Here is a 16,119-nt window from a genome sequence, read left to right on the forward strand (position 1 = left end):
TGCCAGATTTACACAGATATAAAATTCTGTTATCACTGGGAAGGTGGAATCTTTCTGAGCAGTTGCTGCCTGTAAGTGCTTTATTACCTTTACTATGTGTAGTGAGTTTTTAAAGTTATTGTAAGTCCTGCTAAAGGTCATACTTTCAGTCTTTCACTCAAGGGGATACGCTAGTCAGCTCTTCTTGACTGTAACAGCAGGTGTTTATCTAATTCTTGACATGTAGTGTAAAATGCTTACTCACCAGAGTCTACCTTAAAAAAAAAATCAGAAAAAAAATATGAGTCAAGACAAAAAATCTTTCCTGGCTTACCAAGCAGGGTTGAGCTATTTCAAGCATCTTCCTGTTCTGAAAAAACACACATGAGGTAGAATGAGTTATAAACAGCCTCACTTCTAATTTTCCACACTCCTGTCCAGCTAAACCAGATAACTATAGCCCATTTTCTTCTGTGTAGATCAACGGTTCACACAAAACTTTGCAAAAAGACTGGCAACAAATGTGAACATATAGTCTTACATTGTTTAAACTCCAATTACTTTTTTTGGTTTTCATTGTTTTGTGCGGACAATTCAAACAGGTATTAAAAAAGGGTACATTCCCTCACCCCCAGGCATTTAAAGGCATTTCCCCCCAGGCATTAAAATGATGAAACAGAAGCCCACTTTTTGCTAGGCAAAAGTTAGTTCAGCATACCTGTGGACTGCATTTCCAACATATCGAATATTTTAGTTACGTGCCTTTCATTTTCCCTGCAAATATCATTCATGTATCTCATTTCATCTACAATTTTTCACTTAAGTTAGAGGCTCTCCCATTGCACCTACAGTGTGTTCCCAAGCCCCAAAGTGCTGATGACCAATCCTGGCTCATGCTCCATGAAGATAGCTAGGTTTCCTTCTTTCAGTAGCCTGAAAAAGAGGTTCTCTCTATTACTGATTGATACCAGGAGACCAAGGCCAGGCAAGAGGTTATTACCCCCTTTTCCTTAAAGTAAATTTTATCTTTTTTTGTGGGTTGCATAGAAAAGTTGTTCTACTGTCATGCTTGACTGGACTCAGACCTATATACTAAGAAATAAAACCCTACTAGTCATTAAAAAAAAGAAAGGAAACTGAGACAGAGTTACAACATGCCTGCTATACAAAAAGCATAGGAATTCATAGAAGAATATGGTTTTCTTTAGGGCTATTAACAAAATGGCACTGATGTCAGTGGCAGCAGGGCCAAGCCCTGTCTCTCATAAGACTCTAACCTAAAATTTGATGATATAAGAAGCCAGTGGCCTCCCATGAGAAGCCAAGCACTATCCACTTCTTTAGGACCCCGGAGACTTCTGCTTCTCCCAAGAGATGCTTTGTACTCCCATAGGAGGCAGATAATTTAGAATTACTAGAAATCAGAAATGCCAAATCCTAACAGATTTGATATTATGTCACTATCTTACATATTTAGATCAACACACAAAATGAGAATTGTTTGGGTTTTCAACAGGTATTTTCTGAAATACATGCTTTTACACTGGAAAACATACTATTCACTGAAGCAGTATGTCTGACAGCAGGGCAATTAGGTCATGAATTTTGCTTTTATTAGATATGGCTCAAATTGACAGCTTTGCACAAGTATAAGCAGCAAGAATTTTACTTAACATCTTGGATGTTTGTAACAGGCTGTCTGCAGAATACATCACTGTAGCAGAAAGAAGTTTTCTTTACTTTCAACGCAGAGTGCTAGCACCTGATATTAAGATTTGTTGAACCAATAGTCTTTGCCTTTCTGTTACATTATCATTGTCATACATGCAGAAGGCTTTATCTGTATCTATGTTCTTATAGTGAAGTACTCTTACAGTGAAGTAACCTCATCTAAGCTTAGGTAAGAATGAAATTACATAGAAACATTAAAACAGAAGTCTCTTCTTTGTCTTAACAAACTTTCTTGCTAAGACTTCCTCTACCTGACTACTTGAATGACAGAGTCCTCTGGGATGTGCTGCTTTTTTTCCCCTCAAGGTTATTCTCCAATTCTGGGACTGCTGTAGAAATACATCATTTCATAGTGTAGCAGTCAAAGTTTAGTGTATATTTCCTGTAAGTCTCCTTGGATGATATATATTCTGTAGGATGTTTTAAGGGGGTGTTAATTCACAGTTTAACATGGAGCTTAGCCAACTAACTTTCTATTCCCAGAAAACAATGAATGGTCAAGTGTCCTTTTTTGCGGGGGGGGGGCGGGAGGACTAGCTGAATATTTCCATGAGCACTCTCCAGATTTGGGGGGTTTGGTTTGGTATTCGGTTTGTTGTTTTGTTCCCTCATGTAAAAGCTGACTTTCTAACTGAACAGTTTTTGCTGCCATGGCTAACAGTATCTTCTTTCCATGGAAAATTTTGATTTTCTTTTGAAAATTTAAACCTACAGGTATTCTCTAGTACTCATCTGCTTACTTTCTGGGAACTGCCTATACCATATTGCCATCTTTTCCCTGCACTGAATCATTATTTCTCATGACAAGCTGTGGCCTTTGAAATTACTACCTCCCTTCATGGAGAAAGGTGCTATGGTATAGCACAGAAAATGTCCTCATGAAAAACCAGACCTAGAGGAGAGAATCGAGCCAGAAAATATGCAAACTACAGCTCCCAGTGTAATACTGTAATGACACATAAAAATCCAAGTACTTGCAGAACTGTTTGAAATCTCTGCACAAAAAAAATTTGGTTTTGTTTGAATCTACCAAGCAAGAAAAATATTTTCCCACCTGCTCTGATATTTATATGATTTAATGAGCATCAGAACTCCCTGACACATTGTTGGCAAGAGACTACATCCTGAACAGCTTAGTTACCAAGGGATATGAAAACTTTCTGTTTATTTTCTGCATGCTATTTATCTTACTAAGACTTCCACAATATATGGTCAACCAACATATCTTTCAGTAAAGAGTTATTGGAAAAAAGTTGAGTTTTGCTTAATATTATATGTTTACCTGTACTCGTGTACATATCTCAGGCTAAAGGTGCTTGGGCAATTATTCAAATCCATAGCCAAAGAAAATTAAATCAAAAAGAGAATGTAGATATAATCAGCCTTGCAAAATTTTGTCTTACACAACAATATATTAAAAAAAAGGTTAAGAAAAACAGAACTTTCTCTCTCTAAAGCCATAAATATTGCATTAGACCCATGTAAATCCAAATCCTTCAAGTCTGTATCATTTTTAGACTAGATAAATTTGGGTTACTCCTATATGACAGTTACTAGTTCTTCTTTTTTGTCAGATATAGTACCAAGGGTGTTTTAGAATAAGACAAAAGAAAAACTGAAATATAAGTTGAAATATACTTTCACGTATATCCCTTAAGTAGTCTTGCAACAGCAAGAGAGTCAACAGCAACTTAGTGTTCAGCTGAGTCACTTGAAGTTTGCTGAAAGCGAGGTTTTATCACATGCTTCTTTAATGCTGTTCACCATTTATTAAGCATCCCCTGGAAGTATTGAGACTGTATGGAGAGAAACAACTTTAAAGGATCCAAATACGCATCAGGGAGCACAGGCTGACAGACATTTGGAACAGTAGCATTTGTGGCTAGATATGTTGTCTAGCATGTAGTTTGGTGGTGTCCCAGTTTGAACTAGAGCCTTGGGGACTATCTCCCCTTCTAACAGGAATCTGAAAGGATCACTTTCCAACTTAAACACTTCTCTATCAACATGTCAGAAGAGAAATGCTACTTCCAAATCATAAATATTCCTCAATAATCAAGTTAGATTAAGGGCTTAAAAATGTTTTGGTCTAAAGTCCACATTTGAAAACAGATTGGGATGGTTAGGCTGAGTTACCCTGCTCCACACATAACAAGCAAATCAAGTTCTGTGGAAGAACTTAGGCATCATCCTACTTCTCGCAAGTGTTAAATATTTCTAATACACTGTGCATCTTTAAAAGTAGAATCAGTAACAGCTAACAAATTTGCAGAACTAAAAATAAAAAAGGTTTCAAATATTAGGAATAATAGTCATTTTGAGCGTGCTGTACCTCAATCTTTTCTGAGACAGCCAGAATTAATCTTATTACTGTGGTGATTCCATACACATTCCAGATTAATGTTTGCAATTATTAGACAGCAGCATCTGGGAATTGCTGGTTGGGGAGTGCAAACACTTATTTAGATAATCTATACATTTATATTTCTTATTAAGTACTTTTCAAAAAAAATCAATATGGCAATTAAGGCAGATGATAGTGTAATCTTTAGTAATTAGCAATTGATCTTCAGTAGCAAGAAAAATACTAATAGGCTTTCCTTTTTATTATAGCTGTGGCTGGACAAGCCCTGTGCCAGGAATATGAAAGCCCCAGGCAAAATTCATGGATGATTTTTATTATATCCATTTAAAAAGAAAAGAAACAAACAATTTGTGAGTCATAATATATCCAAGTACTAGTAAATGACCTTCCTTACTACCTTGTGAACTCACGCACAGCAAATTGTTTTCCTCTGCTCCAACAGAAATCATTCACATACATTTGTTTGAATTTCAGCCTTTTTAAAACATGGTTTTGTTTCTTTGCTTTACAAATCACTTATCTCAATTTCAGTGGGAAAGGCATACTGGACCTCCCAAAAAGAAGAACCTCATTTTTAAGAAGTCAAAAGAAGACACTTTTGAAACTCCTTTTTCTGTTCCAAAGCAGGAAATTATTCAAAACAACTCATGAGAATTTGCATCCCTAATTAGAGCTCAGATAGTTCTACTTATTATTTTTATAAGATCTATGCACTTATACATATTATTCATTGACTCTTGCTGGAAGAGACTAGGAAGGTTTGGATTGTTTAATTTAGCGGGATGAAGGCTGAAAGAGGAACTACTGCTATCTATAAATATCTGCTGAAGTAAATATCAGGGAAGGAAAAGACTTACTGAATTTCGTGGACAAAGTTATCTAAAGGACAGATAACTGTGAATAAATGTAAATGAAATTTAGAAAAGGATTCTTATCATTAGAATATTATGTTTTGGAATTACTCTCCCAAGAGAAAAGGAAGGGAAACTTCTTTCTCCTCCCCTCCAAACCAATGAACAACCCCACCAAAATCCTTCTTGCCCTTATTTTGAGGTTAATAAATTTAAGGAAAGGATTGTACGGTGCATGGAAAAAGTAAGAGATTGAATTCAGCAGTTTATAATAAAGGACACCAATCTGTGGCTCTTTAGGAGTTGAAATACAGTATTTGCATCAGGGCAATGTCAAAAGGCCAGTGCAGGCACTACCATCATATCTTTGGCCAAGGAATAGTTTGGGAAGTTAAGGTATACTCATAAGCTGTTATACCTATAAAAAGTGGCAACCATCGGCACTTACAGATGCCTGAAGATTACCACTCTTGTGGCTGTTGAGCTGTATCACTGCAAGCCCCCCTATTATTCTCTTATTCCCTCTTTACAAGAGCCTATCTAGTGTGATGACCACTCTATCAAAGAAAAGTTTTATCATGAGATGTGCAGAAAGATGGCACTACTTTGTTTAATGAAGAAGCAGAGCTGAGGATGAATGCATCCCAGGGTTGACACTTCACATCCTAGTCTGTCATCTATGCATTCCCAAAGGACAATTATATTTCAGATAGAAAATACTAATTTTGCCACATCTCTGTTCCCCTTTAATCCCCCCATTAATCCAATGAATTATTCCATCATGCTATTGATGTGGCGACTAGGATTTAACACAGATCTCTCAGTTTTTAGATGCTGAAGTGTTTTCATCACTTGTCCCTAAAGTTGTGGCATGCCAGCTATTTGCCACTATTTGACTATCACAAAAACTGTCCAGAAACGGATAGTTTCAATTTACACCACTGCTGAGGTTTCAAGTTTTGTTTGCACTTCAGGATGGATTAAAAGCAAAAATTTTCAAATATGTTCACTTGTCAGATACACTTTAAGATTTGTGATTTTCTCTCTCTTTTTACAACAAAGAGAATGGAAAAACAGTCTTTGAAAATCTTCCCATTGAAAATGGGATTTAAATCACTATGTGGCCAGAAAATATTCTGGTTTCAGCAACTATATAAAACATCATATATATGATTCAACAAGCTGTTGAAGCCTAGCACTAAGAGGCTGTATTACTTAAATAAACTGTGTTCAGTAACAACCAAATCAAGTAACACAGTGCAGACGATCTTCCTTACACTGAGTAACCTTAGGCTTTCAACAAATATGATGTTAACTATTCCTGCAATGTGGAATGTATGTCCTTACTATAACTGATTTCAATCAACTACTAATTGAATTATTCTAATTTATCATTTTCATTGAAGCAATGATATTGGCTGTACGTTAGACTAATCTTCATTTACAAAGTTTAATATTTAACATAAGTGAAATTTTATTTAAAATCCGTATTTTCACACTTCCTGCATATTCTCCACAGTTAATATTTTGATTGTTGTATTAGTAATCTCTCTCAGGACAAGATGAAGAACAAAACATAATTAAAAAAAATTCCCCCCAATTCCCTTTTCTGGCAATGCAACAGCTGGAGTTTCTGCATCTTTTGGGTGATTATAAATATTTATGTTCAATTCTTCCACGACTTTCTATTTTCCACAGTACTGACATGAGGTATTATACTAATAAACAGCTCCGCTACTGCTGCAGTCTCTTCATCAGTGCCTGCTACTGTATATAGGTCCTTACCAGTACATTACTGTGAAATGGTCCTTTTTGACTTTCTTTTCCAAGTCCATCAATTATTTTGTCACTGGTTCAGCACAAGTTGAAGCATGTTAGCTAAAAGGAAGAGCTGATCTAATAGGCTGCCGTATTATATGGGTACCACCGGGAAACATACGCCTCTCTTTTGTAAACAGGAGAATGTTATCTCTACAGGAACACCATATGAGCAAACATGGCACTTGCAGGGCTCTCCCATGAATACGCTTAGAAACTGAGGAAAACAGTGTAGCGTTGCTGAAATGCTTTATCAGCAGCAGTCCCAGAGCTCTTCAAGTGCTGTTGCTGAGCCTGACAACATATAAAATAGTTCTGAAACTTCTGTGACTTCCACAGGACTGCAATTACTCTGCTCAGATCTAATTTATTACTCTTCCTGCTGCTAACTATAATGGCCTTCCTCTGGAAAAATACAGATCTGTGACTTGTATATTGATGTGCTGTTACGTACTGATCTTTCTGCCTTTATTCCTGCTAGTAAAGTAGATTACTTCCATTTGGATTATGGTTCAAATCTTCAAACACTGAATAAATCAGAATCTGCACAAATTGTAAAGATGCTTAGTTTTAAACCATCATCCAGCATGCTGACCATTAGCATAGATATGCAGCAACAGAACTCAGAAAATATTTTCATGTTCTGTAGTTCCCAGGGCTCTGTTCAAGGAGAGAGATATGCGGACCCTGTGGCACCTCAGTCCTCAAGAGTTAATGCTATATATTAATTTAATAATTCAACTCTGTCTTCTTCCATTTAGACAAAGCCACAAAGTAGACAATCCACCTCAGAACTAAAGAAAATACAGGACTAGTGATAAGAAATGTGTTTTCAGCAACTTCAAATCCATGTGGCTCTTCTGGGACCTATCACTGCATTCTGTTAGGGAAAAAATGAAACACAGTTTTTTTTCCCTCATCCTGATGAGGCTAAGATGAGAAAATGACTACAACAAAAGAATCCAATAGTAGCACATTTTTCCAGGATTTCTTTTAAAGATCAAGACAGATTTCTGAGAGAAGTAGTCCAGAAAAGTGGTTGATGCAAATATGTTGGGAAGTACCTTATCACATTTGTAATTTCACTGAAACCATTGCACTGCTGGTCCAGAATATCTCCTTTAACTTTGACTCTTGCCTCCCCAGGCTGCATTCATGGCTGGAAGCGGGGGATCAGCTACTTCTATCAGTGCGGTGCATGGCCATGGCGAAGAGGCACCGTGCCGTCTGCAGAACGTTAGATTAATTGTCAAGATAGTTCTGATATAGTAAGTCCTGTGTCCCTAACTCAGCTAAACTTAAAGATGTTCACTCAAAAACCAGAACTTCCACATCTGCTCAGAACAAGCTCATGAGACTCCTCTTGAGCTACCATGGCCCAACTGAGATTTTTGACATGAGGTCTCTGCTCTCCCCTTTCAAGTCATTTTTCTGCATCTCTTCGTGATTTCTCTCCAGCACACTTTTCTTCCTCATCAATAACAAAGCCAGTTTTCTTCTCTCTGCCTCATTCCTGTGTTTTTTGGCTGCAGCCAGAATAGTAGATCACAGATAGAGGAAGAATTTCAAGCCTGCTCTTGTTGGGCCTTGCACAAAATAATGAGTACGGTTATCTCTAGGATCCTACTTTGAGAACAATCAGAGGTCTTTGATTTGCTAACTGCTACGAGATGCCTTGATTGTCATTAATCTAAAACCAGACACTTAAAATATTTAAGCAGATTTTTTTGCAATGGTTTAACATGTGTAGGTGAGAATAGAACTATGTCAGCTGCAGTACATTTATGGCCAAAGCACACCCTGAAAACTAGCTTTTTAAAGAAAATAGATACAGCTTTGCAATCAAATCACAGAAGAGAAGGAATATAATGCAAGTCATATTGATGGAGTACTGCAGACTACTTTAAAACAGAGAATAACATGTGACCATAAAACTCTCATCTGTCAGCTTAGAGCAAAGATATCTTACACCTCTCGTAGAGCTCACCTACTGCAGCATAAGCACAAAATGAGTGGCATCATCCAGTTCTATTTCATCAGAAAAATAGAACATTTTCTAAGTCTATTAGCTGAAATTATGTCCTGAACATTTACTCTTTCCACTACAACAGTGAGACAGAGAGTGTTTGATTAACAGTGAAAGTGGCTACAGCAGCTATGGAAAATCTTCCCTGATCTTATGCAGATCAAAAAGAAAATATTTATACCTTTATATATTTATTTAGGTCTTCAATGTTGATGACTAGCTTGCCAAATGAACCTTTTCCTGAGTGTGAGAAGAGGAAAGACAAGCCTTCATTATCGTGATTTATTTGTGGAAAATGTAATGTGACAAGTCTTGTTTATTTTACCATATCTGTTCTTCCTCACTGTACAGTCAAATGTATCCTCCAGTTAGATGTGTCTTTGAAGTTGTGTGACAGACCTTGAGGTCACTTCAATGGTAATGTATTTCTGCAATGTGATTTTTTAACTTCACCAGAAGAATGGTCTTTTATTACAATTTATCAGAAAACTGCATGTGCACTGCGTATTTGGTGTTTGCTGCAACAACGCACAGCCATATTCAAGCTGCATCAGCTGACAGACTTCAAATACTACAGCCATTTTTTAATGTAGTGAATATATACCCAGGGGCTATATCCAAAATAAATTCAGATGTGATTTTGATCTCCCCTAAATGAGTGATGAAGCTTCACGCTGAGAATGAGGCAGTTAGTTCATATCAATATTTTAAAGTGACGGTTCACATGTGAGGAGTCACGATCTCACTTTTCTGGTTAATGTAGTGAAACCCAACAAAAATTCAGATTTTTTTCTATGAAAGGATTTGGTGGGTCATCAGTCCAACACGAGTGGGCATGGAACCCAAAAAGTTTTGGCAAATGGCAAGATAACGGATTCCCTTCTTTCTGCAAATCATCCTTTCAAAGGCAAGAGACAAACGTATAAAAAAATTCATTACACTAGTTATTATGGAGTAACTGCATGATACACTTAGCAAAGCTAGGCAAAATAGTGGATGAGTAACTGAATAGATGGGAGGACAGAAGAAAAGGTATCAAAAACTGTTGAGTATAAAAATCATGTGCCACAGAAATTAGCAAAAACGTAAACTACACAGCCATTTGCATGGGAGTGTAACTCATTTACGCCTAACACATTTACTGGATATTAAAAAGGAAAACATCAAGGTCTGTTTTTTCCTCTCATTTCCAAGCTGGTAATGAATCAGAGCCATATTCTAAAGATGGTGAGAATAGACTCTGATGGTGCCCTTTATTCCATAGACTTCACTTGTCTCTGAAAATTATCAGTTTTCTGATTTTTCATCTCACCTGCGTACACTGACTGACACTAATATTCTGTCATTATAATCTATTTGTTTTGACTTGGCCTCTCAAGTTTCTCATTGTCGATTTCAAGGACTAAACAATAAGATCAGAGAGCTGAAATGTATGAAAATAAAGCACTTGTGAGGAGTGCTGTTCCAAATATTCTTCTTTCTGCTAAATATAATTACCGCCAGTTGAATGGGTCAGATCTTTAGGTACAGACTGTGCTTGCAGATAAGCCATTTCTCACCAGTCTAAAACACAGACCTAATTCAATAGGAGCAGAAAAGAGTTTGGGCACTTTATAGGCTTTGTCAGTTTGGCAGTTACAGACAGCTCTGTTTGCAGACACTAATGTACATTGGCTCTTTGAGGTTCTCATTAGATGTGTGTGATGCATTGCTTATAGCCTCAACCTCTTGTCCTGTTGAGACAAGAAAAACGCCATCACCACTAAGATGCACCTGTCCTAAGTGAGACTGTAGAAAGCCTGTGGCTTTGGCAGAGCATAGACAGGTCTGTAACATGCTGAGTAGGATCCTGTAAAAGCCAGAATTACAGCCAAATTGCTTGGAAAGGAGAGTAAAGGAAATTCTATTCACTGCATGATTTCCTGGCTTTAAAGGTTAGGACCATTGCTGAACATGCAATAGAAGATGTACTGGCATGGCTGGAGGGGTGAGCTCACACTACTAAACTCCAGTGCATTTCATATTTTAAACTCATTTATGAGGAACATTATGGAAAAGTTCAGTGTTAAGACAATATCATTTATTGAAATTATTCAACCAATTTAGCTCAGCTAAAGCAACCTAAAGAAAATAAGAAGGAACCAAAATCTACCCAATGCCCTAAGTCTAACTGCTTTTTCTTTTCTTTCTTTTCTGCTTTAAAAAAAACAACACTTTTGCTTGTACTCTAGGAACAAAACCTAAGAGAACCTTTTACTTTTATCTTGATAGATCTTGCACTTGCAGTTTTGGTAGGACTACTGGCTTGTTGTTTCTTCATTTGTTCTATTTGTGAAGGAGGCAGAGGTTAGACTCTTCTGGAGTCTCTTTTGGGGAAAAAAAATCACCAACTATATCATTACACATTCTTTGGTAAGTATGACTTTTCTTTAATTACCAAAAGAATATATGCCAATTAGAGAAAATACTCTCAATTACTAAAGAAACAATAGGATCCAGTTACCATGAAATGAATTATTTGACTTAATCCATTCATTTTATATATATATATACACATATTATATATACACATATTCAATGAACAGATCTAGAGTTCAAAGACATAAATCTTCAACAAATTTTTTTAAAATCTACATAACTTTAAGCAGAATTAGTAAGCTTAATATCCCTGATTTAGTTGCCTAGGCAGGTTTAGGAGCTAAGCCCTGTTTCTTTATTCATCTCATTAAGAACCGTAAGCTATTTCTCCCACAGATGCATAGGTCTTCACTTTCTGAAACTTTACTCGAACCCATTTCAATGCCACATCAGGCTTATGTCATAATACTAATTCCTGTCTGAACGAACCAGACAGCCCAACCTATGCCCACTCAGTAAGACCCAACCCTAGGTTCCCAGAGTGGCACTCACTCATCTGTATAAAAGCTTTGAGTACCTTGTTGCTTGTCTTTGTCCTTAAATGAGAATTCCTGAGCTTGTTTTCCAATAGCTATTTAGACTCCAACAGGTGTTAAGATGAGATGAGATGATCAGGATAGGGGATAGGAGACAGGGATATTAGAACAGGGAGACAGCAGCTGTGTAGATAGAGGAGAAAGCTGGACCACAGAGATCAGAGAGGAGCAGCAAACCTATAGGGCAGAGGGGGACTGGAGACTGATTTTATCGCTTCTGGAGTGTTTGCCTCAGTCACTGTGGCACACAGCCAGTCAGGCATGTGGCCTTTTACAGACAGATATGCAGAAGTATGATTAGGCGGAGGCTGCTCTGTCCTGGAAACTATGTACCTCTCACTATGCTTCAGCTTCCCGGATATTATGGATGAAGCCAGCAAGAAACACTGACCCAAAGCCAAAGCTTTACAGTACTCTGTACTTTTTGTACACCTTTGTTGGTGCATAAGGCAAGCAAAACATGTAAACCTATCTCCAGAAGACCCACCAGCTGCTTTCCATGCATAGCCAGCCAGTTCACTTAAACCAGTGTGTTATATCCTTTTAGAATCTGGGGAAGTTTATAAGGGAAGTGTGCAACTGGACAGAGATTGTCACGAGTTTCCCCACAGAGCTGCAGGCCCAGAGCTGGACCAGACGGGACTTCCATTGGAAAGACAGAATTTCCAGAAGGCTGCAGATAGCTAGCAGGACATCATATGTAAATGTCACCTGACAGAAGACCTATCCCATGAATTTGATGCCCACCTTTAACACCAAAGCAAGGTTCATAAATACCCTTGACAAGTTCCCAGGGTCCGTCCCTGGCACTGCAGTCAGGTACCAGCTCAACTTCAGCTCAGGCCTCAGCCAAGAAAAATCATCCAACAGGCGACTCCTCAGATTCCTCCGATCTTGCAAGCATTACTCAAAATTGCCTGGATTCAGCAGGTAGAGTGTGTCCCCCTGCCCTCCCCCACATGCACACTCCTCCAGGTGCCTCCTCTGCATTACTGAACATTAACTGAAAATCATTTCCTCTCTTCTCTTCACAAGAGACTGCAAGCACCTCCCTTGACACTGACTCCTCACTTCTGACAAGTGCCTCCAGACATCTGAAAATGAGTCCTTCAGTCAGACTTACCGCAGGCACCGCTCTATAAACAACAGGCCTCTGGACATCTCAAACTCCACTGGCAGAACCTTTTGGGATATCTCCTGAAAGGTCTTTTATCCTTCAGCATGCTCCGAAATATACCTCTCTTAAAATCTACCACTCTCAGAAAAGCAAAATGGGAAAACCTAGCCAGGAGAAAGAAGCAGACATTAGTGAAAATGAGGAGACCCACTGGTACCTTCATCATGGTGCAGATTCTGATTCCAGTAAAGACAACTTGAAATAGTCCTAAGATCTAATCATCCCAAGAGTAGAAGTTACAAATAGATAAGAAGAAACAGCCCACTAGAGTCACTAGAGGCAGAAGGTGCTCACAGAGTAGCTATTCAGGCATCTAAGAAAGACAGGACCTATGAATATGCTCCTGAAGCATGAGATTGGTGATCAAAATTGGAAGAAAACAAGGAGTATATTACAAAAATAGAAAAGGCAAAAAAGAATGGTGCAAAACAGATGTCTTTTTAAAAGGTTCTTTGTGCTCTGGAAATGTCTCTGGGAAGAGAAGAAATGTAGTAGAAGCATATAGTAGCTATCCCTTCATTCTGATCCCAAGGCAGAAGCTGTCCCCCTCCTGTGCCACTACCATTTCAAAGAAGCAAGTAGCAAGTGGCCAAGTTCATTCCCTGTAATCCTGCACCAGGATCAGAGCTCCTTTTCTGTCTTGGTGACTTTGACAGGTTCTTAGTCAAGCTCCAAAAGCTTTAAGGTGAATATATCTAGGACTTTTCATACTGAAAACACTCCAAAATTGCAGGAGGCCTTTAAACTTAAAAAGAAGAGAGTACTGATTGAAATATGAATAGAACATTCAAGTTCTTAAACAGAGAGAAGGCCCCAAATGACTAGGTCATACAAAACAGAAATAAAAATGTTTTAGAACCAACCCACCATGCCACTGAGGGCATGCCTTTTCTTCCTGGAGTGATTTCAGTTCATTCAATAGGACCAAGCCCCATAAAATCCCTCTGGTCCCCTGACAAAAGGAGTGCATCTGTCTCACTTCCACACTACTGTCCCTGGAACGTGCCTTTGTGTACTCTGGTACTCCCCCGGGAGAAATAATCTCTGTTCTGTCTAGAGCAGTCCACCTGACCTCCTCATCTTTAAGAAACATAGAATGCAAATGGAGAACCAATGGATAAGATAGATATCATACACTGCTGTGACTATGACTCCTTTGCAGTCAGGGGAAACAGATGTTGACTATAGGACAGCATTTGCCATTAGCAGTGTTGAAGAGGGGCAGGGCTCCTCTTTGAATACAAGTTTCCCATCTTCAAGTTCTGTCAGCTTAGTAGACTCTCTTTATCTCTTGGTGTTTCTGGAAAGTAAATCAGAGCTTTGGAAGAGATACTGTTTGCACCTCTGAACTGGACAGTCTCACCCTCAATGCCCAAAGAATCACTGATGAAAAGCCAAATATTCTCTGATGTGAGCAAATGAAGAGGTATTTGTAGACCCTTCTCCCATGGCTCTCTAGAATGCCGCTGAACTCAATGGCAGTTGCTCTCTGAGGTTAGCCAGTCTGTTCAGCAAGCCTTCTGTCTCTGCTTTCCTCTTCCCTCCAATGCCAACAGCCACTGCTGTGGGCCATGGGTTCCTAGGAAGTGGCAAGTCTGGTTATAGCAGTAAGGTTGGCTGACAGATGCTCACTGCAAACTGTTTTTACACTCAGGCGAAGGGTGATGAAGGGTAGCAAATGCTCCAGAGACACAAGGGATGACAGGGAGATTAATAGCCAAGTCTACACTGACAAATGTGGCTGCTTAATCAGACGTTCAGCTAGTCAGAACATCACAACGTTTGACTTACCAGTATGAAACACTATTTGGGGAGCTATTTTGGAGGGACATGAGATGGCTGTGAGTCTAAATGCATTTAAGGGGAGAAGAACTCGGGGCTACGATTGAAAGCCTATAGAAATCCAGGTGCATCCTTATATTACATTTAATAGGCTCTACGCCTGTGGAAGGGCCAACTTGAAACAGTCCTAAGATCTAGTTCTCCCAAGAGCAGAAGTTGCAGATATATAGGAAGAAACACCCCACTAGAGGCAGAAGATGCTCACAGGGTTGCTCTTCAGGCATCTAAGAAGGACAGGACTTATGAATATCCTTCTGAAGCATAAGTCTGGTGGTCAACATTGGAAGAAAACAAGGAGTATATTACAAAAATAGAAAAGGCAAAAAAAAAGAATAGAAGGCAGGGCCATGGGGAGTTTGGAGCCTGGCACTGCTGCAGCATCATGGGGCAGGGACTGAAATCAAGGCTTGGGGCTGGTGAAGTGGGCAGGGACACAGCTGGGGCTGCCTTCACAGCCATGACATATACATTCATGATAGAAACACAGTAGCATCAGAAATAGCTTTCTTTACACTATTTCCAAAAGCAACTGAATGTAAGCACTAGTTTCCCAGACACTTAAATCTTCTCTAGGCACATTATTCTTAGTAAGAAGCTTTACAGTGGCTTTCAAAAAGCTGCAACTTCCTGTTGAGCATTGTGTTATCCTTCCTAATACCTATACTAAAATCTCAGAACTATCAAAGGTGATTTGCAATTCATTAGTTTTATCACCTCTTCAAAAAGTTGTTTTAGAGATCAAAGAGAGATTTGAAATCCCAAACATCTGATAAAATTAAACCTAATGCTGTGTTAAAAGATAAGGACTAGCTCCAGCATAGGGCAACCCATGCACAGCATAGCCTGCTGACAGACAGGAGTCTAAAAGGGGTTGTGATGATAATGAGGTGACAAGGGAAAACTTGCTTAATCCACTCACTTTAAGGCACCAAGAACTATAAGCTTTTCTATATTCTTCCCTCTCCAAATTCCTGGGGCAAGGTGTTTTTATGTTGATGAAGAGGATATGGGGAAAGGGAAATAAAACCATATTTTTTTCTTTCATTAACTAATGAAAACAAACTAAAAAGTTTATAATTTTATGTCAGTATTTCTTATTGGTACAAAAATAGGAAATATAATTTTATATCAGATTATAAATCCAAATGAGAAAACTGTAATCATGATGCAGGTGCTTTAAGTCCCAAAGAATGGGTGTGGAGGGGAACATTCTCACCGAGAAAGCTGAAGAAATAACAGAAACTAGTAACTGTATCTTGACGGAGGACTTGAACCGATTTTCTGTAAATCAGTGAAGTGGTAAGGTGTCATAACAAACCTGAACAGCATTAATAGCAGACTTTGGTGCGTGAAAGGCTTATACGACTTCATTGACT

The 16,119-nt window shown here is 38.5% G+C and overlaps 1 long non-coding RNA gene across 1 annotated transcript in view; it reads right to left on the minus strand.

Moving 5' to 3' along the window:
• Positions 1-1,447, minus strand: part of LOC135327509 (uncharacterized) — a 29,991-nt gene extending 28,544 nt beyond the window's left edge. Inside the window, exon 1 of the long non-coding RNA XR_010387721.1 lies at positions 314-1,447. This is a non-coding gene — a long non-coding RNA (uncharacterized LOC135327509). The remainder of the gene's footprint in view (positions 1-313) is intronic.
• Positions 1,448-16,119: the final 14,672 nt, after the last annotated feature.

This window comes from Dromaius novaehollandiae, chromosome 2, assembly GCF_036370855.1.
Source record: "Dromaius novaehollandiae isolate bDroNov1 chromosome 2, bDroNov1.hap1, whole genome shotgun sequence".
NCBI lineage: Eukaryota > Metazoa > Chordata > Aves > Casuariiformes > Dromaiidae > Dromaius > Dromaius novaehollandiae.